The sequence below is a fragment of the Danio rerio genome, chromosome 12 (assembly GCF_049306965.1).
Source record: "Danio rerio strain Tuebingen ecotype United States chromosome 12, GRCz12tu, whole genome shotgun sequence".
In the NCBI taxonomy this organism is placed as follows: domain Eukaryota; kingdom Metazoa; phylum Chordata; class Actinopteri; order Cypriniformes; family Danionidae; genus Danio; species Danio rerio.
In genome coordinates, this window is record NC_133187.1 from 38,458,935 (window position 1) to 38,482,500 (window position 23,566).

At 36.1% G+C, this 23,566-nt stretch overlaps 1 long non-coding RNA gene across 2 annotated transcripts in view; it reads left to right on the plus strand.

Moving 5' to 3' along the window:
• Positions 1-8,435: 8,435 nt before the first annotated feature.
• Positions 8,436-23,566, plus strand: part of LOC141376855 (uncharacterized) — a 95,350-nt gene continuing 80,219 nt past the window's right edge. Inside the window, exons 1-2 of one of the 2 annotated variants that reach the window (XR_012388125.1) lie at positions 8,436-8,553; positions 11,673-11,776. This is a non-coding gene — a long non-coding RNA (uncharacterized lncRNA). Of the gene's footprint in view, positions 8,554-11,672; positions 11,777-23,566 lie in introns of those variants that run through there. The other variant, XR_012388123.1, reaches the window with a different exon arrangement.

Sequence of the window (23,566 nt, forward strand, 5' to 3'; positions counted from 1 at the left end):
ATATAACAGGCTATACTTGATTTGATGAAGCTACAGTTGAAGATTCACAATCATGTAATCTGACAGAGGGACCTTGCAATAGGCAAAAATAAATTATATATATATATAATAATTTTAATAATATATATATATATATATATATATATATATATATATATATATATATATATATATATATATATAAATAAAATAAAAATATTGTGCAGCACAATAATATCACACCGATATCAGCTCACTGATATGAAGAGAAGGGTATAAATGTTTTTTGAGCTCTAAATCAGCATAATAGCATGATCTCTCAGTCTCTGAAGCATAGAGTAATGATGCTGAACATTCAGCAAATGCCTTGTTGATGCCAGAGGTCAGAGGAGAATTGCCAGACTGGTTCAAGCTGATAGAAAGGCAACAGTAGCTTAAATAACCACTCATTACAACGGAGGTATGCAGAAGACCATCTTTGAATGCACAACAGGTCCAACCTTGAGGTGGATGGGCTACAGCAGCAGAAGACCACACCGAGTGCCACTCCTGTCAGCTTAGATTAAGTAACTGAGGCTACAATTTGCACAGGCTCACCAAAATTGGACAATAGAAGGTTGGAAAAACGTTGCCTGGTCTGAGTCTTGATTTCTGCTGTGACATTCAGATGGTACGGTCAGAATTGGGCATCAACAACATGATAGCATGGATCCATGGTGGTGGTGTAATAATGTAGGGGATATTTTCTTGGCACACTTTGGGCCCATTAGTACCAATTGAGCATCATGTCAACTCAACAGTCTACCTGAGTATTGATGCTGACCATGTCCATCCCTTTATGACCACAGTGTACCAATCTTCTGATGGCTACTTCCAGCAGGATAACATGCCATGTCATACAACACAAATCATCGCAGACAGGTTACTTGAACTTGACAATGAGTTCACTGTACTCAAATGGGCTCCACAGTCACTATATCTCAATGCAAGAGAGCACCTTTGGTATGTGGTGGTATGAGATATACGCATCATGGATGTGCAGCCGACAAATCTGCAGCTTCTCTGTAATGCTATCATATCAATATGGACCAAAATCGCTAAGGAATATTATCCAGTACCTTGGTAAATCTATGCCACAAAGGATTAAGGTAGTTCTGAAGGGAAAAGGAGGTCCAACCTGACACTAGTAAGGTGTGCCTAATTAAGTGGCCAGTGAGTGCCTATTTTAAATGTACAACATCTTAAAATCGTAATACTGTTTCACAACATTGCTGTTTTTGGTCATCTTGTTTATTATTGTCTATAATTTCCCTTTAAACACATTTGACAAATGCTATCGTGCAAAGTCAATTTCAGGTACATATTTTGAACCGACCTCATGACTTTGTTGGTGCTGCTTTCATGGGAAGGATATTGAATGATGGCGTATTGTTTCTGCCGAAACATTTGGCCAGTTCTGTGACCGCATATTGTGTGTGTGGGCCTGCTTATACTGTCCCGCCAGCTACAAAATGCTTTTATTCTGAGTCTCTTTGGTAAGACAAATTCTGCCAAGAAAACTGACATGAAGTTAAGATTTATTTGAGAAGTCTGAAACCATTCATACTGCAGTCCGGTGTTAGTTCTCCTTCCAGAAGTACTTGTGTCGAAACGTCAAGCCACATTGTCACAACAAAGGAATCACCGTTACAGCGAGAAGCTAATCGAGAGTGTGTGCAATTCTTGACCAGGGAGAACAGTAGAAACAGATGGTTTTGTTTTCTTTGTCAAAACTGTGTTTCTTTTTATTTCTTAATAATGTTTTCTGTGGAGAGAAATCTGAAGCTAAATATCCAGTGGCTGAAGTAAATACTTCAGTCATTGGCTAAATATCCTGACAGGAGCTTGATGCGTAACTCTATCTAAACCTAATGACATCAGTTAAATACAAAAACAGTGGAACGTGCAAGCCACAGTTTTTCTTTTAAATAACAAAGAAAACCTATGAACGGCCTTGCTGTTTTGTGTGCTTTAGCAGCAGCTTTCTGAGAATCGAAACTTCACAAATGGCTGATTTGAGATGCTCATGAATTGCTCAAGAGTTTCAACGCAACAGTTGATTTTTGTTTTCAAATGATTTCTAAATCATTTGGAAAGTGCCTGGGAAATTAGTTATACAAATTAGCGTTTTTGGACTTCAACACACTTTTATTTTTTCCTTATTTTCCAGTGCTGTAGCCATCAAAATCAAAATGAGTTTATACATATAAATATACAGAGTATAATTAATGTGGCGAAGAAAACATTGGAATTCTTTTTTTTCTTTTTTTCTTTTTTTTTTTTACTGTTGTTAAGGAAAACTTGAAGAGAATTCACTAATCAGAGATTCTTGTTAAAGTTAAGATTTTAGAATTGACTAAAATTATTAAAAAAGTAAGTTAAATAAAAAGTATCATTATTTTTAATATTATTAAAAATTTAAATTAGAAATGAATTATGTTGCTGTAGCCTACTAAAATCTTAATGTAAAAAAATCAACTTTTAGAATAGTTTTTTTAAAGCAGTTAGTTGACTACTTAACAATTTTAAGTCAGTTTACTCACTTTTTAAAGTTATGTGAACTATGTGAAATTATTGTTTTAAAAATTATGTTAACAGTTGCAAGTTACAAAGGGTCAACTCTTTACTTTAAAATTTTTACAGTACACTTTAAATTTTTTTAAAGTGAAGTCAACTTGTTGCTTTTAACTTAAGGGCTCTATTTTAACGATCTAGACGCAATGTCTAAAGCACATGGCCCAAAATCAGCAAGAGTGTGTTCTAATTCACTTTTGCTATTTTAAGGATGAAAATACGGTCTGATCCCTGGTGCATGGTCTAACAGGGTTGTTCTTATTCTCTTAATGAGTATGCATTAAACTCATCTCCTATTCCCTTTAAGAGTCAGTTGCGTTGGGTCATGCATTTGCTATTTACATGGTGGACTTTGTACGTGGAAAAACTGAATTCTTTAACAAGAAAACTGTTAAACAGACCAGCGAGGATAAAGAACAAGCCTCCTCTATTCAGCCACTTAATTTTTTTACTCTTTCCTCCTTTACTTTTGTGGAGTTAGGAAACGGTGGAAACTCCCTCAACTGAAGATATCTATTAATCTACGTATTTAATTTGTTTTGTTAAGCACAAAAATTTGTTTAAAATCTATTTCTAAATACAGTTCTAATTTGCAGCAAATGAATAAATGAACAATAATAACGAAGTGTTATATCCAAACACATGTCCTTTTCTTAAGCCTCATATGGTGATGCATACATCTCCAAAACCTGACAGGTGAACAAATCTAAACTTGTTTTTTTTAATATAAGAAATATAAATATGCATATAATAAATAATATATATAATAACATATATATACAGCATAATTCAGCCTTTATTTTTCCATATGTAAAGATATTTGTGTATTGCTGTACATCATGTGCATATTAAGCAATGTGTATGCTTTTGGACCTGCATAGGTGCATAACCTTCTCACTCTGTGCTGGACTTCAGAGCAGCTTTTAGTTGGTCAATGGCGTGGTCTATTTCAATTCCTCAAAATAGCAACAGGCCAACAATGCACCTTAACACACCTCCTTTTTAGACCGCCACACCCATGAGTCCACAAAGTGATGCAAATGGATTTGCTATTTAAACAATGTGGTGCAAAACGTGAAAATTACTGTTGCGCTGATCTGAAAATAGCAACACATCTTGCACCTTATTACACCGGGTGTATGATAGGGCCCACGGTTTTACTTTAACTAATCGCTTTACCAAAATTATACTAAAATGTCTATCAACTCAAAGCCAATCAAAATGTAATCCAGTTGGTATTTGGATACGAAAAACTATAACTTAGACTTTTAGACACTCCCCCCACCCCCCATTTACTGAGTATAAGTTATTGGTAGAGGAAACATTGGAACTTTTTTCTTTGAACTATTGTTGGTTATATGTTCAAGTTAAAGAGTCTATTGTTAAAGTTAAGATTTCAGTGTTGACTCAAACTAAATAAACAATATTTTTTAAGTAAAAATAATTACAAAATATTAGATTAAAATTTTTAATTAAAAATTAATTATGTTGCTGTTGCCTACTGAAATCATAATGTAAAAAGCATTTTTTAAGTGATTAGATGACTACTAAAAAAGCTAATAAAATTATTAAGCTATCAGTGAATAATTAATTAAAAGATCGTGTTAACCTTTGCTTATTACAATGGATTAACTCATTTTTAAGTAAAGTCAAATTGTTGCTTTTAACTTAGGATTTTACTTAAAGTAACTAATCGCTTAACTAAATCAGACTAAAATGACATCAACCCCAAAGCCAATAAAAAAAAAAGTAATCCAGAAAAATTATACTTACTTCAATGCAGGTTGCTATTGAATTTTCTCCTCATCCATGTTAGATACAATATTGGAAATAATTTCATGATGAAATATATGAAATGTAAGAATTTGGTATCATTTGAAGGCAGAATATCTACAGGTTAATGACTAGGCCAAACCATATGTTTTGGAACAAAAATATATGAAGATGTGGACCGTCTGAAGCAACAATAGTAAATCTCGCAGTTATGATTCTTGAAGCAGCAGATTGAAGGTGGTTCAATTAGCCTTGCTGATAAGGACTGAAACGTAAGCTGAACCTGGGTGGGCATTTACCTCTAATTGCAGATCTTTACTATTGGACTAATTACATCCGAGCTCATTTATATAGTTAACCTGATTGCTCATTGATTGTTTTTTATCAATGGCAGACATTGTGTGGTTTTGGTAACTTTAACTTGCTCAAAGAGCGCTTGATTAGCTCAGCCTGGTGGAAAGAGAAGTGTGGATCAAAGCCTGGATGGGCTGCTGATTTTTTTCTACTCGACATTTTGTTATTTCCAAGTGTCAGTCTTTGTTTTCGATGATGCCTCCCTGCAGGGCTCCGGTTACTAACCGTGAGCTTGGCGTGTTTATGTTGAAGGAAGAAATGTCCTTAAGGAGGCGCCCTCGATCCGTGTGTGCCTAATAATGTAAAGCGTCTCATTGCTTTTAGCTGCTTAGAAATGATTTAGCAGGCTTGTGTCATTATTTCCACATAAATATGACATTTTACTTCGTCAGCTCCCTGTCACTTTAGTACCTCTACTATGCTGACTGACATTTATTTTACTGTATAAATCCAGGTTTCCTTTCAAACAGGAATAGACATATTTCATGAGCTGTTGACGTTTTATTTTTTAACTTTTTTTGTTTGTAGTTGTTTTGGCGATTGATTGAATTACTAAAGAAAAAAAATAGAATGATGCTATGTTTTAAACATGGAATTATGTTGTTCATAAATTATTAATAGTAAATAAAGTTTTAAATTACACATAAACCAGAATATGCGGACAAAAAAGCGATGCTGTAAAAACAAAGAAAATATTAATAAATAATGAATAAATATAATACAACATATGAAGAGTTCAGATACTAAAGCATCTCAATGCGATGAGAAATCATCTTAAACTAAAACTAAAATTTCAGATACAGTGCTCAGCATAATTGAGTACACCCCTTTTAAAAATGAATTTATTTTGGTGTATTTAAACAAAGCTAATTTATTAAACATAATAAAGGGACTAAGCCGACAAGAAAATAAATGAATGATATATCATTCATTCCTTATCATTCATTCCTTTTCTTGTCGGCTTAGTCCCTTTATTAATCAGGCTAAATTAAATAAAATTAAATAAAATTTAATTTAATCAATTAAATTCAAGCTAAATGTTGCAACTTACAAAAATTCAACTAAATTTCTCAACTTTTTAGCTTCTCTTGATTTTTCCTCTTTTTAAAATTTTACTATTATTTAATTTACTAATTTACTATTTTTCTATAACTTATACATTTGGCTGTGCTAGTTTTTGGACCGTTATCTTAAGTTATTTTGTAAGATAAGCTCCAGATTTGGCTTCAGTACTGACTAATGTATATGTACAAATATAATATTGTATGGCTTCCTATTAAAAATATAAATTTAAAAGATAGATTTGAGAGGGGTTTACTCGAATATGCTGAGCACTGTATTTCACTGTTATGTTATTTTCACTGCCTAAATTAAAAAAAAAAACATTTAGAGGGTTTGCATCTGTACTCTTCGTAATTCATTCATTTATTCATTTTCTTTTCGGCTTAGTCCCTTTATTAATCTGGGGTCGCCACAGTGGAATGAACCACCAACTTATCCAGCACGTTTTCACGCAGCAGATGCCCTTCCAGCCCATCTCTGGGAAATCATATATAATTACACTTATTAAAGAATATTATTGGAGAATTGCCTATTTATATTCCATTGGCATAAATTCAATTCAGTTAAATTCATTCTGCTCTCACGATTGCTCAAATTTTTAAAACCTGTATATTTATTTTTTAGCTTAAAACAGCACGCACATTAGTCTAAAAAGCTTTGCATATAAAAATCATAATAATAATATTCAATTGAAGTCAATTTATCTTTATTTCTATAGTGCTTTTACAACTTAAATTGTGTCAAAGCAGCTTCACATAGAAGATTATAGTAGATTAAAACTGTGTCAGTTCTGTTTTCAGAGTTTAAGTTTAGTTTAAATTTCACTGCTGAAAGTCCAAACACTGAAGAGTAATCCACTGATGGACAGCTTCCCAAGTCCTGAACCAAGCCAGTGGCGACAGCGGCGGGGAACAAACTTCACCAATTGGTGAAAGTGAAGGATAAAAAACCTCGAGAGAATCCAGGCTCAGTTGGGCACGACCATTTCTCCTCTGGCCAAACGTATTGTGCAGAGCTGCAGTCTAGGCGCCGGAGTCTGGAGAACGCTGGATGTCCACCGAAGAGAAGCTGCAGGTTGGAGTGGTCACTGGCTGGTGTACAGGCTAGCTGGGCCTCCAGGATCAATGCAAGGAATCGTCTGTCACTGGGGTCTCATGGTCTCCACTCCATGACCACCACAGCAGCTGCTCAGGATACGGCCTGGTCCAGGATTATGGAAATCTCGGGAATAATAAACACAGACTTACATTAATGCACATGACATTCAAATGATAATATCTTTTAGGAAGTGTTCCCCGCTTCGGTTGCCCTAAATAATGCAGACTAATCATCCTTTAGAGGATTTGGATTTCAAAAGCATTTGTATACTAGTAATCATTCAGTCATTAATACAAAGTGACTAATGACTGTATAAAAGTTCACTTTTAGATGAAAATGCTGCAATAGTGCTTCAATTATACCTTTTCAAATACCTATTATACCTACTCCTATATTTAAAAAGGAACATTTTGTGTACCTCAATTTGTGTTCCTTTTATTATTATTATTATTATTATTATTATTGTTAAAATTATGCAAGAGGAAAACTTTGTCCCAAAAATATTTTTATGGGAAGGAAGGCTAAATATAGTTTACTGATCTTTTAACACTAACTTCTTAGTTAATTAAAAAAACAAAACATGCACTGCCGGTTAAAAGTTTGGGGTCAAGTTTTTTTTTTCATGCTTTTTATTTAAAGAAAATTATTCTGTTCATCAAGGTGACATTAATTAAATGTAATTTAAAAAAAAAAAATTTATTAAAATTTTAAATAACTTCTTTGGTATTGTTTATAGTTTTACATGAAATTATTACTTCAGTCATTATTTTATTACTATTACCGTTAATAATAATAATAATAATAATAATAATAATAATAATAATAATAATAAATATTAGATTGATTTCGGAAGGAAAATCTGAAAATTTTTTAAATCACTGAAATAATTAATAAAATTAAATTTTAAACTACTTTTGAATAATTATTGTATAGTGCAATAACATTTCACAATTTTACAATTTGTACTGTATTTTTAATTAAATAAATACAACCTTGGTGAGGAGGATAAGCTTATTTTAAAACATTTAAAAATCCTAATGACCCCAAAATTTTGACTGAAAGTGTAGTTTTAACTTCTAATGTTGCTCCGTATAATAAATAAGAATAATTATTATACACAATGTATTAAGTATGTTTTAAGACATTTTCAAAATATCTGCCCTACATTTTTTTTAAATGAGCTAAAAGGAAATGATAAATTATCTTTTTCTTTAAATAACATTTTTTTTTTTTTTAGTATCACTAACACATTTCATGGCAGCTTCAAATATGAACATAGTATTTGCTGCAATCCATTTGTTTAAGACAAGCACGCCATTCAACGAGATAATATTATTGGTCTTATTCCCAAAGGACACTTCTTGAGTTTTAAAAGGCTCTCAGTCCTGGCCGACCGTAGTGACCCAGACGTGTCCAGCCGAAAGTGATGATTGTTATAATTTACCTGTTTTCAAAGGCATAAATACGGAGACACGAAAGTCAAAGGTGAACTGCGTAAAACTTCCTGATCAGAGGGGGGCAGTGGAGGGAGAGACTTTAAAACAAGTAGCCAATTCACACAGGAAAGATTTCCATAAGCATGCTGCACTGCTTTTTCCGACGTTTAATGGTGAGCAGAAATGAATGGCAGTCTAATTTGAGCAGACTCCCTCCGTCTGTCAGTCTGAGCTGCAGGTTAGTTGACGTTCTGGAGCTTGTGTATTTAGGACATTTCCAGTTATTAACCAAATGTTTAGCCCAAAAGTGCTGCTGGAGGAGTTATATGAATCAGTTGCTTGTTCACATGTGGTTTATAGCTCATTGGATGCTCACAATTAGTTTGTCTGTCGATTCCATGCTCATTTTTGCAGGTTGTTTATTGTGTTTGTTAATTTTATTGTTGTGTGGAGGTGATTATGGGGACTGTATTCAGCAGTTTGTTTGAAAGCCAATACTATCAGTGTCTCTTCTCTTCATTTTAGAAGGACAAAAGGAAACCGATGCAGTACAAAAATACTGGAAGGGGTGTTTACACGTCATCATTTTCATTCAAAAATGTTTTATAGAGGGAAAGTTGGTTTTATGTTAACGCATTCTGACTACTTTGAACATTCGATCTGAAATCACATGCAAGTATGCTTTCAAAACAGCATTAGCACTATCTGTTTGACTAAATAAAAACCAACTTTACCTAACATAGGCTAATACTGAAAACGTAGCTCTATATACAATTATGGAGATCGTGCATTATGTAGCCAGAAGTACGTATGGCTGCATTTCGCCTTTAAAACGAAAGCTACGTGGCAGCATAATGCCGTTTCTTTTCACACTTACCAGCTAACTGTTTATCTCCATATGGACTGCTTTTCCGCTGTTACCAGTTTGTCCAGTAGCTCGCCATGTGTGTCTTGCGGACTTGAGACGCAGAGCGGAGCTGAACACGACGACAGGGTTTGAGTCCCGCGAATAACGATTCCAGAAAGTGTATAAGACAAAAGCCAAAAAATAAAATAAACAAGTAAATAACAGGGTGAGGATGTGGTAAAATCTGAAAACATGGTAAAAGTCAGACGAGGGTTTTTCTTTTTACTGGATTGCTTTTTAAAACTGTGGTTGGGTTTTAGGGAAGTGGGTAGGCAGGTCTATCGGGGCTTTTAAAAACACGATCAATCGACAGCTGCCTCCGGTGGATTTCCACAAGAACAGCAGATGCGAATGGCTCTCTCTCTCTCTCTCTCTCTCTCTCGAGAGATGTTTAAGATCTCAAAAAGCTTACACAGCAGCCTCTGGTGGATTCGCGTAAACCAAAACTGCAACAAAAAAAAAAAGACCTCCTGGGATGTATTGAGCGCTCTCCAGAAATGTATACTGTAGGGGTACATTTTCAGAATGAGCCTGGGTTGACTTTACCTCAATAAACTTTTAAAGTGTTAGAATGTCCATTTACACAACAACAGTATAACAGAGAGCCTGAAATTTTAAGCTTTGCAAATGCTTTACAAATTGCATGATTTTGAAAATTATACAGTTATTGTGTTATGTAGGAGTAAAACTATATATATAAATATTTTTACATTCTAAAAAATGCTGGGTTATTTCAACCCTATTCTGGGTGTAAAGAAGTAACTCAGGTGCTGGGTTAATTTTTTTTAAATTAAATGAATATGACCAAATTTAACCCAGTGTTTGGGTTAGTCCATATTTCACCCATTTTGGTTGAAATAACCCGCCATTTTTAATGTTCAGTCTCTAGTGGCCTGTTTCCACTGAGTGTTACAGTATGGTTTGGTTTGGTTCTGTATGCTTTTATGGCCGTTTCCACAGTTAAAAGGTACCTAAAAGTGAACTACACTGTACCACTTTTTGTGTACTTTTTGCAAAGGGTTTCTAGCCTACGCAAAAGGTCATCAAAAGACGGAGCTAGGCAAACAGCTGAACGCTATTGGTTTACTGAGAAACATAATTGCTCATTGACAAGCCAGAATAAAAACGGCGCTTCGTTTGTTTTCAAAAACACAGCCGAGACATTACAGTGTAATAATGTATACATATAATCAGTACCGCAGAGAACGCAGGCTGCGTAGGGCCTCAACTCCAGAGAGGGGCACCATCTCGATTGCTCAAAAAAAATTATTTATATTTATTTAATAATATTAACATAAACTGAGTGTAAATAAAATATATTAATAATATATAGTTAAATACATTAAAATAAATCAATTTATGACTTGCGCAAAAACAAAAGTGACATAATTTTTTTCCGTGTATGCGCATAGCCCAATAGCATAGCCGCATATGCGTGCCGTGGTCTGGTATACTTATCTTTGCGGCTGCAAGTTACAGTTCTATGCCCGGGAAAAGACAACAGCAGTCTGGAGCCGAGAAGAGAAAAAAGTACAAGATGAATAGCGTGCATCACTTTCAGGTAACTTGTGTTCATGAAACTGGAAAACATTATATTTTTGGGTTGTTCAAGTAAATTAGTTAGACTAACGTTTAAGCTTCTCCACAACTGCCTTATTTGTTGTTGTTTATGTTCAGTTCGTTGCTTTGCAGCTCTGCATTGTGCTTTATACTATGACAGGACATGTTCCATGACTTGTCGCGTTTGCCTCTCTTCTCCATGTTGCTGATAATTACACAAACTCAATTATTAATTTTAACTTGTGCAATACTTTCTGTTTGTACACCAGCTACATACACATACACATGCGCTGCACAATTATTTTACTGTATTATTTATTATTATAGAGTATATTATATAATTATATATTATTTAGTTCTTTGCAGTTGTTCATTGTTTTGTCCAATTCTATACATTTATTATTGCTGCTGTTGTTTTTGCTTGTGTCACTGGAATGAAAATTAAGTCTTTTAGTCTGTACATCAGTAGATTAGAGAGATTTTAATAGGCCGGTTTTTCATTTTTGTACAATACTATATGAAATAACAATACTGACTCATTTTGTGATTTCTGAAAGAATAATAATATAAAATCAGTCAAATTACTGTAAGCCACAGGCCATAAACTATTTTTATAGCATGAAATCATTGATCATTTTCTAAATGTTGAAGTTTTTGTTTAATATACACTCATTTTAATACACGTTTTAATTCTTACAAACTACAAATGTCTTTGATTTATACTGACAGCAAGAGTCAGTGTTTGTCACCATAGATTGTAGTGCAAGTTAAATCGACAGGTTGGTTGTAGTTTAGACACATTATGAAGAGTGCTGCACTAACCCATTGTTTTACTGAGATGTCATGAGTTTTTCTTTAAATGACTTGTTTCTTTTGTGTTGCACATGGAGGTTCAGTGCTGAAATTTGTCACGAAAGAAGATGAGGTGGAATGACCAGCGCTGCTCCAGAGGCACAGACACAGGATGCAGCACTGAGGACGTCCATCTCTACAGGTACAGAGAGGGTTTGATTTCTTACCTTTTGTAAATTTTTGAAATTGGGAATGCTTCTGCAAAAGTCATGTCCGTGTTTATTTTTTAACCATTATTTTATAATGTAAATATTTGAATGTTTAAGTATAATTTTGAGTGTTTATAAGCATATTGATGTAAATAAATAAATAACTAAATACACATGTTTGTGTGTTTTTGTTCATCTGCGGGGGCGCCACAGTAAAATTTCGCCTAGGGCACCCTTTTTGCCAGCAGCGGCCCTGTTTGCATGTTGTTTTTGAACCCAAATAAGGGCTAAATGCATGCTGCGTGTAGCTGTTCTGTAGTTGAAAATTGACCCATACTGACCCATACCGTACTTTACTGTACGACTAAGTGGAAACAGGCCATAGGCATGCATGAGTACTAGTGGACTACAAGAGTGTATGTGCACAGACGTAATGTTTCTTTACAAATTGCACACTACTGGCCTAACAGAAATAATGCAGAGTTTAGTCGCTGTCATGGATCTGTTTAAACAGCATCAACATTTTAGAAATGCAAAGGAAAACTGAAATGCTCTCTTAATGACAAAAATAATATTCAAAATATACATATACTAATATTAAGAAGAAGTTATTACAGTATGTACAAAAATATCTGGATAGCTGATTTATTCTGAAAGCAATTGTATAAAATTGTGACAATAATTCTGACTTTTTGTTACCATTTAAATTAGTAAATAACTCATAAGTACTGTTACTATACAAAGCAAATAGCCCTTTATTATTTAAAATAAAAAGCACTTTAAGAATGATCATTTGCCCTGACTTCTTTCCTTCTTTCTACCCTGTTACACTATCAGTGTTGTTTTTGTAAGTCATGGTAATCAGTGGGATTAGTTCGCTAACACAGATAATGCGCTCAGTGAAGAGAACAGTTAATGAAGAGGGCTATTAGAGACATCCTGAGGGCCCGACTCCAGGACTTCATCCTATTAGCCATTACAGCATGTTAACCAAAGATGTTACTCTTCCTTAAGTTATTAAATTCCCTGAAAACGGAAGAAAAAAGGTATGCAATGTAGAAACGAGAACAAATGCATTGTCATGCATACATTTAAACATTTACACTGTACATTGTTACAAATAATAAACCATAGAGCACAGGTGTCAAACTCAGTTCCAAAAGGGTCGCAGCTCTGCACAGTTTAGTTCCAACCCTAATTAAACACACCTGATCAAACTAATTGAGTCCTTCAGGCTTGTTTGAAACCTACAGGTAATTGTGTTGGAGCAGGGTTGGAACTAAACTGTGCAGGGCTTCAGCCCTCGATTTTGACACCCCTGCCATAGAGGATATGTTTAAGTTTCTTATAAGAACTCTAGGGTTTCATTATAGTTTTCTGAAAGGAAAATGTCAAACTATGGGTGAAATAATCTTCTATTGCAGTGCTTGTTATAGGTTTGACATATATTTGTACACACTTTTTATCACAAGTGGTCAACCATATGCGACAAACAAAAACATAATGTCACTTTTAACAATATTCTTCATGTATTCCACTGATCAAACCCTACTTCCCACATGGGATGAGTAAAAAATCAAAGCTGTGCAAAGTTTACACTACTTATCGGAGCACTTTATCTTTTGGGGCTTTCTTGAAGATTATGGGAAGAATATTGAATAGGGAAATGCCTCTGGTGCTGAAAGGAAGGGAACATTTAACGATTAAAATAATACCATCCTTACAATGAAACGTGTGGCTCTCAGCAACAAAATAATATCAGACAAATTAAAAAAGAAATGTTTAGCATTTAACACCTTTTACATGACACTTTCAGTAGGTTAAAGTAAAATAAAAATAAAACTTAAAAAATATATACATGAAATCCACTTTCACTCTTATTTTTGTGCTGTTCGAAACCCATGTGCACCACTGAGATGTAAAGCTGCAGTTCTTTCACTCAGCTGTAGTCTTGGTTGTGAGAGATTGAAATGCACAGGCCAAAGTTTACATGCATGCATGCCGACCAATCATGTCGCGCAACAAGGCATGGTAAACTTATCACAAGTGTCCTCAAAATTAATCCACAACCTATTCATTTAATATGTAATTTAAATAATGCTGACCTCTTCTTAACCCACTGTTTCATCATGACAGTCTCCTGTTGTTATACATAATAGTACAACAGCGAGTTGTCCCTGTGTGTCTCTGTGTTCTTAGTTATCTCTGTGTTCTTAGCGCCAACAGTGAATATGAAATGAACCAACAGTGAATATGAAATGTATAGGGCACTGGTTAATCGTTTGCGAATGTTTTGTGTGCAAGAATGATGATAATAATAGTAAAAAAAGGTTGTATCACCAAATATACTTGAGCAATCATTAATATACCTGGCCCAACCACACTCTAAAAAAATGCCGGGTTATTTCAACCCAATTCTGGGTGTAATAGGGTCTAAGCCAACTGCTGAGTAACATTTCTTTTATTAAATTAATAGGAACAAATTTAACTCAATGTCTGGGTTAGTCCATTTTTTATTTAGTCTGGGTTTAAATAACCAAGCATTTCTTTGAGTGCAGAGAAAGTTTATGTGTGTGAAGCACTTCATTATCATTCATATAATTTATTTACATGGATACATGTACATACAGACGACACAGTAGCTCAGTGGTTGGATCTATTGCCTCACAGCAAGAAGGTCAGTGGTTTTAGTCTCGGCTGGGCCTGTTGGTATTTCTGTGTGGAGTTTGCATGATCTCCCCATGTTTGTGTGGGTTTCCTCTTGGTTCTTCGGTTTCTCCCACAGTCCAAAGACATGCGCTATATGGGTGAATTGGCCGTAGTGTGTGAGGGAGGGTGTATTGATGTTTTCCAGTGTTGGGTTGCAGCTGTAAGGGCATCCGCTGTGTAAAACATATGCTGGATAAGTTGGTGGTTCATTCCGCTTGTGGCAAAGTGTAAATTAGTTATATTATCATTGTACTATTCATTCATTCATTTATTTGCATTTGGCTTATTGTAATAGTCCCTTATCAGGGGTCGCCACAGCAGAATGAACCACCAGCATTGTAATAAATGTGATAAATGGGTAAAACCTTGCATTTTGTGGCAAAGTGTAAATATGATAATATAAATTATAATTAATTAGTAATATTGATAATGTACTAAATATGCCTGACAGGATATTTACAGTTACAATAAATGACATTTTAGTGAGCTTCTTCAGTAAATCATGGTAAAAAATTGTGATAGCAGTTATTTTCATTTATTCATTAATTTTCCTTCAGCTTAGTCAATTATTTATCAGGAGTTGGTACAGAGGAATAAACCACCACCATTGTACTAAATATGCCTTAAGCAATTGGTTCATATTGAAATATAAATACAATAATAAAATTGTAAAATTAAATTTGTATTGTAAAGATTAAACATGTCTTGCTGACAAATGGGTAAACCTTGTATTTTGTGCCAATGAATAAATATGATACCAAAAATTATAATAAATTAGTAACATGATTATTGTACCAAATTAGAGATCTTCGCGGGACTAAATTTTGAATCTCGCTCCCGCCAGGTTTTAGCCTGAACCCGACCGCTCCCGCTTATATTCAGCATTTGTTGTCCCGCTGCCCGACCTGCCCCGTTTTCTACCCGCAGCGCCCGTTCCCGCTAAAGAGCGGGGGGAGAACAAAAGCATCATGTGTGTCTTCACACACATACATACGTACGTGCGCTCGCTCGCTCGGGAGTTGGGAGCGATATTGGTAGACCACCCGCTCCCGCTTTTTTCGGAAACTTATTCGCACCGCACAAATCTGGTCGGTTCCCGCAGACCTCTATACCAAATATGCCTAACAGGATATTTAAACAACGAATGACATTTCATTATCATCTTCAGTAAATCATGGTAAAAAATTTGTGATACACTGCAAAAATGCTTTTCTTACTTAGATTTTTTTTTTTGTCTTGTTTCTAGTCCAAGTATCTAAAAAATCTTAAATCAAGAAGAATTTTACAGACAAGCAAAACATATTGTCTTGTTTTAAGAAATAATATGCCAAAATTAAGTGAGTTTTTCCTTAAACAGAATGATCTGCCAATGGGGTAAGCTAAATAATCTTATGTTAAAAGAAAAACAAGATTATTTTGCTCACCCCATTGGCAGATTATTTAGCTTGTTTTAACTAAAAACTCACTTAACATTAACATATTATTTCACAAAATAAGACAATATGTTTTGCTTACCTAGAAAATGCTTCTTGATATAAGAATTTAGAGATATATAGAAACAAGACAAAAAATTGTAAGTAAGAATAGCATTTTTTTGTAGTCTAGCCATTATTTTTTCTTTGAAAGAAAATAAAAAAAAGACAAAATCCATTCTAATGTATCAGGAAAAGAACCAAATTTTAATAGTACATTATTTTGTTTCTGGAAAGCCCCTTTTCTTGATTTGACCCATACACAGTTGACATACGCATTGAAGTATGAACATTTTAGCTACTTTGATTGATTGTTATCAGCAGAGCAGTGTTACATTGCCTCACTTTCGTCTCCGGGGCTATCAGATTTAAATTCAAGCTGTGATTTTAAACTGGATTTAACCTGGTACAAGAGGGAACGCAGGCTGTTAGATCTGGCTTCGTTTCAGAAGAGCTATAGCCAATGCTGGAATATATAAAGTGATAAAAATCTGCAACTTAACCCAATTAAAATGCAATCAGCTTGGAGAACAAACATTAAATGGATACATGTTTCATTATAGTTTCAGATAAACACCAAGTGAAGCTATGCCACACTGTAATAGCGATATCAATTACATTCTTTTCCATTACTCAAATATGTTTCACGGTTCAGAGGATCAATTATGTTGAGGTTATTAATGTTCGGGTTGGATCTATGAAGTCATTGATGAATGATTTCATCATTTAATCTAAATGTCAGTTAACTTGTTGTTCATTTTTCAGTTTGTGACGCCCCTTCCTGATGGGACACTGTTTAATGTTAAGTCACAACTTCAATGACCGCTCCACACAGGGGCTCATTGTTCTCTCTGACTGACTTCACTCCTCACCCGTGGTCGTTTTCACATAAACTCAAGCACCACATCAAAAATGGACCATGAGAACCATTTGTGCTTCCAATTAGGTTATTAAAAGGACTCTATTGTTGATTGTTGCGATGTAGGAAACAACATATACACCAGGACCAGATGTTTGAAAGCCTGTTTTGTGATTATTGTCAGCAATCGGAGGTGTTACAGTTCAACTTGAGGGCATCATTGCTTCTGTGTGGAAAATGGAAGTGAACCGAAACATTCAAATAGTAAAGTCAAGTGAACTTTCCCAAACTAATTTCGAGAGGAGCATGTGATAGAATTGACTACAGCTGATCCTTATCACTAATCACTAACTAGCCAATCGGATCACTCTAAATTTAATATAAATATCCAGCCTAAACTTCATTCCTCATCTTCGTTTTTGGAACCCCCCCCCACCCCCCCCCCCATCCTTCCCTTCTCCCTCCTCCTCAGTTCGGGCGTCACGGCGGCTCAGTGGCTAGCACTGTTGCCTCACAGCAAGGAGGTCATTGGTTCAACACTAGCTGAGCCAACCGATACTCTCTGTGCGGAGTTTGCATGTTCTCCCCGTGTTCGCGTGGGTTTTCTCCGGGTACTCCGGTTTCCTCCCACACCCAAAAACCATGCAAAGTTAAAGTCACAAGCACATACTACAAATTAGTGCCAATAGTAATTTATTTTGGGAGCTATCGAGAACTACCTGATCTCATATCCCTCCTAATGCTTATTGACCAGGCGGGAGCCTTGGGCTCATCTATCACCGAGCTCAGGGTTCTCTCCCGGGACAGCATGCCAAACTAGCTTAAATAGTTAAGCACTATCTAAGTGTGAACTCTTGAAATATCTTTAAAGAGGACTTTGACCTTAAAAGCCAATACACGTACCCTGTCTTATAGGGCAACAGAAATATTAGGTGATTTTACACCATAAGGAATGTTTTCATAGATCTTAGAACTATTGGCGGAGGTACCCACTTTTAGGTGTGTTCACACCTCAGGAACTGGGCATGATTTTAATTCAACATGAGCTCATTGTGAATACGTACCCTCGTACATTTCTGGAGAGCATGAGTTATGTAGCCAGAGGTATGTATGGCTGCATTTCATCTTGAAAACAAATGCTACGGGGTGGTATGACACCGCCGACTGCTTCTATTTCTTTTCGCGCTACCAGCTGACCACTTTCCTCCATGTGGACTGCTTTTCCGCTGTTATCGGTTTGTCCAGTGGCTCGCACGTATGGCGTACGCAGAGCAAAGTTAAGCACAACGATAGGGTTTGAGGAGGTTCCAGAAAGAACGGTTCCAGAAAGCATGTTAATTAAAAACAAAAGGCAAAAAATGAAATAAACAAGTAAACAACAGGGTGAGAATGTGGCACGATCTGGAAACATGGTAAAAATCAGGCTGCTTCTTTTTCTGCTTTTGAAAACCCTATCGGTTGAGTGAAGAAAAGGTGGTGAGCGGGTAAATCTATGCTTTTGAAAACAGAATTTTTTGGATTTAGGGAAGAGGCTGGGTGGGGTTGATTGGTCGATCGATCCGTCAGTCGACAGCAGCCTCTGGTGGACTTATTCAAGAAGAGCTGTCATGAATGGCACTCGTATGAGAAATTTGAGATCTCAAAAAGCATACACAGCGGCCTCTGGTGAATTTGCGAAAACTAAAACTGCAAAAAAAATGTACCTTCGGGAACAAATTTGGCGCTCTCCAGAAATGTATATACAGTAGGGGTATGTATCCATAATGAGCCTGGGTTTTTTTAAATTAATGGAACTCCTTTTGGGGGAGCTTATGTTGGTTTTCTACTGATATGATATGGTTGGGCACAGCTTGACTCTGCTTGATTCGGTTTGGTTTTGCTGAGCCCATTTGCAGTTTGGTTTTGCTTAGTTGATTTACGCGAGAAGAGCAGTCACGAATGGCCCTTGCGAAAGAAATTTGAGATCTAAAAAATCGTACAAGGCAGCGTGGTGGCACATTGGGTAGCGCTGTTGCGTCACAGCAAGAAGGTCGCTGGTTCGGGCTTCAGCTGGGTCAGTTGGCATTTCTGTGTGGAGTTTTCATGTTCTCCCCGTGTTCACATGGGTTTCTTCCGACTGTTTCGGTTTCCCCACAAGTCCAAAGACATGCACTTTAGGTGAATTGGGTAAGTTAAATTGTCTGTAGTTTATGTGTGTAAATGAGAGTGTATGGGTGTTTCCCGAATACTGGGTTGCAGCTAGAAGGGCATCCGCTGCATAAAATATATGCTGAGTAAGTTGGCGGTCCATTCCGCTGTGGCAACCCCTGATGAATAAAGGGGCTAATCTGAAAAGAAAGTGAATTAGTGAAAAAATACAGTAAAGTACATATCCATAATGAGCCTGGGTTGTTTTAATTAAAGGAACTCCTTTTGGTGGAACTTATGTTGCTTTTTCACTGATAGAGTACGGTTAGGCACAGCTTGACTCTGCTCGATTCAGTTTGGTTTTGCTCAGTTTGGTTTGCATTTTCACGGCAGTTTAGTACTGTTTGAAGTGACTGGGATTGTTGCCATAGTTGTGCCACCTCCACTGTGACATCATCATGAGCAACATTTATGTAACAATCAAACATGCCTAATTAGTAATCAGCCCTGTGTATACATCATATTTTGGTAATGGTACGGCTTGCTTTGAACCTAAATTAACCTAAAGTACCAGCTATTAGATATGAAATGCAGTGGACAAAAACCCAAAAGGGAGCTATAATGATTAGGTCCTACTATAGACTAGGGTTTAACCCAATTAAATAGCAGTGACATAAGTGTACGCTGACTGTGTGAGTGCATGTCGTATAAATCGATGAAATAAAATAAAAAGTGAGACCAGTAAATATCCGGAAAATTTCCAGAACAACTTTACCGGTAAAAAAAATAAATAAAAAAATCGCTATTCATACAGTCAAGGACGTTTCTGAATTTTTCAGAAAAAGACCATACGCACATTCATTTCAATATACCAGTAAATTCTGGCATCATTAACCAGAAAGGGCTTCTAAATGGCTGCACTTGTATTTGTGAACATAGAAATGGTCGGGCTTTAGAATTCATGCAGCTGCTTGTCCCAGAGACATCCAAAGGCAGAAGCGCGAACCTCAGCTAATTGTTTACACATTTGAATACATTATAAATTCTGTGAATGGATTAGTATTGTGAACAATTTCGATGAAAACATGGAGGAACACTTTTGCATGTCAACATGTACATAATGTGTGTGTGCTGGCACTCACCGGCTGCTTCACATGCACACGCATCAAGCAACTGAAGCAGAGCTTGAAGGTAAAACAGTTGGCGGTTTATTATAAACATTTTATCGATAATTATTTACACGCTCTCTGAAATAACTGATTCTGTTTGGTATATGACATTCCAAGGTATGTTGTTGTAAGATAACAACCATTTGAACTAATAACACTCATCTGGCTCATCCTGGTACTTTAACGGTGCCTTCACACTTAGTTCAATTGCCTGGACTGTACCCAAGTTTGATAGTCCCCCCCTTGCCACCTTCTCGGTTTGTGTTCACACTGTCTTTTTTCCTTCTGAACCCCGGTACGCTTGCGTCATCGAGCTGCTGTTTTGTTTACGGCTGTTGCTGTGTGTGTCACGGAAGCAAAGCACCGAAATGTAAAGACTTACGCACATCGCGGCCATTCTGCTTTCACTGAATCTTTTGGTTTTGGACATACAGAAAGCAACTCGTATCCATCTGCCGCAAAAATATTATAAACATTCAGAACATCACTGTGTTTGCCCTGGCTCAGTCCCGCTTGTCACTAATGTTCAATATGTGACACACACACACACATACATGGACACACCAATGAACGTTATAAAAACGATAGTTTGTTGTACAGTTGGCAGTTCACTTCTGTTATTTGGCTGTTGCTAGGTGACAGTCACGAAAGCAAAGCGCCAAAATGGAAAGACTTCCGCACATCCCGGTCGATTTGCTTTTACTGAACCTTTTAATTTTGGACATACAGAAAGCGACTCGCGTCCATCTGCCACAAAAATATTATAAACATTCAGAAAATCACACAGTGTCTGCAGAAGCTGTCTTTGGAGGAGACAAGCAGACATCACTGTGTATCATTATGTTTGGCTTGGTCCCGCTTGTCACCAAGGTACGACACGTGTGACACACACACACACACACACAAAAGAACGTTATGAAAATGATAGCTTGTTATACAGTTGGCGGTTCACTTCCATTATTTGGTAAAATTGCATTCGCATAAGACGTGAACCATACCAGAGTTGCATGAACCGTACCCCAGACCACCTCTTTCAGGCGGACTCTGGTACGGTTCACGGGTGCGCACCCGAGTTCAGAAGACACGTTCACTCTAGCTAAATGTACCGTACTAAACAAACCCGGGTGCGGACCAAAAGTGCTAGTGTGAAAGCACCCTAAATCATCATTAGTGAATTGAAATATCCATATTTACATGCTTAACGGCGACTGAATAAGTAGGTTAATAAAGACTGCATTCAGACATTTTTTAATTAAAGGGGTAATAAATACAGGTCAGATCAAAGTTTTGTGTCCAATTGTTTTGTTTTGTGGCAAATAGCTGTCTAATAAGTGGGATAATGTACATCAAGGCGGTTGTTTTCTCAGAATAAAGCCCTTTTCAGCTTTGATTTGTAGCAATATAAGTGTCTTGCTTTTAAAATGCTTTCTGAGGTTTGTCTATTTTAGTAACTCTGCTGCTCTTTATGAAGTCTATTAATTATGTAGCTTGAGAAGAAGAGTCATATAAATCATTTTTCATTACTATGCTTTTATAAATGCACTTATTGCAGTCAGTTTTGGAATAAAAAAAATCCCCCAGCTTTCACATTGTGAATAGAAACATGTGGTTAGCAAAAGGTTATTTTTTTCCAGAACTAAACTGCTGGACACACACACACACGCACACACACACACGCACACTAAAGCCGAACAGGCTATTAGGGCTAAAGTGTGAGAAAATGAACCAGCGGTATTTGCTGAGCAATGACCTTGAGTCCAGAGCCGTGACACACGGCATGATGGGTATTGTGCTTGTCATCTTCCCAGTCACAAACTCTGCTTAAAGCGCACACATACAGCAAGTCAGCTGTTAAAACACTTAAAATGACGCCGATGATTGTTTCCTTGTGTAGCCGGTGGTCTAAAGGTGCCAAGCGGAGTGAGTCAGGTCTGTTAAGGAGCTGCGGTGAATGGCATGGATTTCTTCGACTACTGACATTCCTCTCAGCTGCGGTATTCATAGCGTTCCCTGTAATAATCCTCCCCGTTCGTCAGGTGTTTTCAATTCATCCAGTGATGTGTAATGGACACCTCCATTGGGGAGGGTGAAAATAGCTGGAGCTGTGAGATACGTCGACTGAAATTCTGGAAAATTCTTCAATAGTGACTGCACGAAACACATTGAAACTGTTCGTGACAGCTGTGTGAAAAATGTAAACAGTCTGACTTATAAAAGCTTAACGATGTAGAGATTTGAGGATGACAGTATTGAATAAACTCTCCATTTCGTTCAAGAATGCAAGATTTGATGAGCATTTTAAGAAGGAGTACAGCAGGGTTCAATACTGAGGATGCCAGCAGTTTTGGACTTAAACTTTTATCAAAAGTGTCTGCATTTAAGGCACACTGTTTATTCAGTTCTTGTGATTTCTGGGAATCAAACCCATGCTATAGAAACATAAAATTGTTTAAATGTACAAAAATAGGTTTTCATGCTTTGCAGTAATACTGTTTAATAGGGGTGTCAAGAGATACGAGATTGGGTTCATGAGAAATGAGATTAGACAAGATTTTTACACTATTTTTAAGAAATCTTAAGTGATAAAATATGTGAATGTCTTTTATTCAACTGAAAACAAATCACAAAATGCAAAACTCTTATTTTAAGTCAACTTGTAATGAATGCTATTTTACTTCTATTCTAATTAATTCTGTGCTGTAAAGGGCATGCAAACATTGCAAAATAGTTTGCTAATATATGAATGGAAAATAGTGCTTATATATAATTTTACATTTTAGAAAAATGTGCTTATATATAAATGGAAAATAGTCTTTTGTTCAACAAATAAATCACAAAATGCAAAACAATTTAGGTGCTTTTTCATAATGAATGTTATTTTACTTCTATTTTATTGAATTATGCCGTAAAGGACATGCAAACACTGTCAAATGATCAGTTATAAACTTTACTGACTGGCTTCTTCCCTGTACAATTTCACAAATCACAAATTGAACTTATGAAATGAAAATGAAGTTATCATGTAATTTTTGGGATTTCGTTTTTAATTTTTCAGCAGTTTCACTCTTATTCAGTGACATTTCATGCCCCTGTGACAAACTCTGAGCTACTGGATGCGAGTATGAAGTAAGGTCTGTTAGGAAAGAATTGTTTTAATGAAGTTTGATATCGCTGGCCGAATTTAAAGAAAAGTTTAAAAAAGATTTTTCTTTCCAGACAGCATAAACATGTTTTCAGTGATGATGATGATGATGATGGGTGCGTGTGTCTCCGGGAGTTGTGTGTGTGTGTGTGTGTATGTGTATGTGTATGTGTGTGTGTGTGTGTGTGTGTGTGTGTGTGTGTGTGTGTGTGTGTGTGTGTGTGTGTGTGTGTGTGTGTGTGTGTGTGTGTGTAACAGAGAAGATTTTGTCAACACATTATTAAACATAATAGTTTACTTATAAC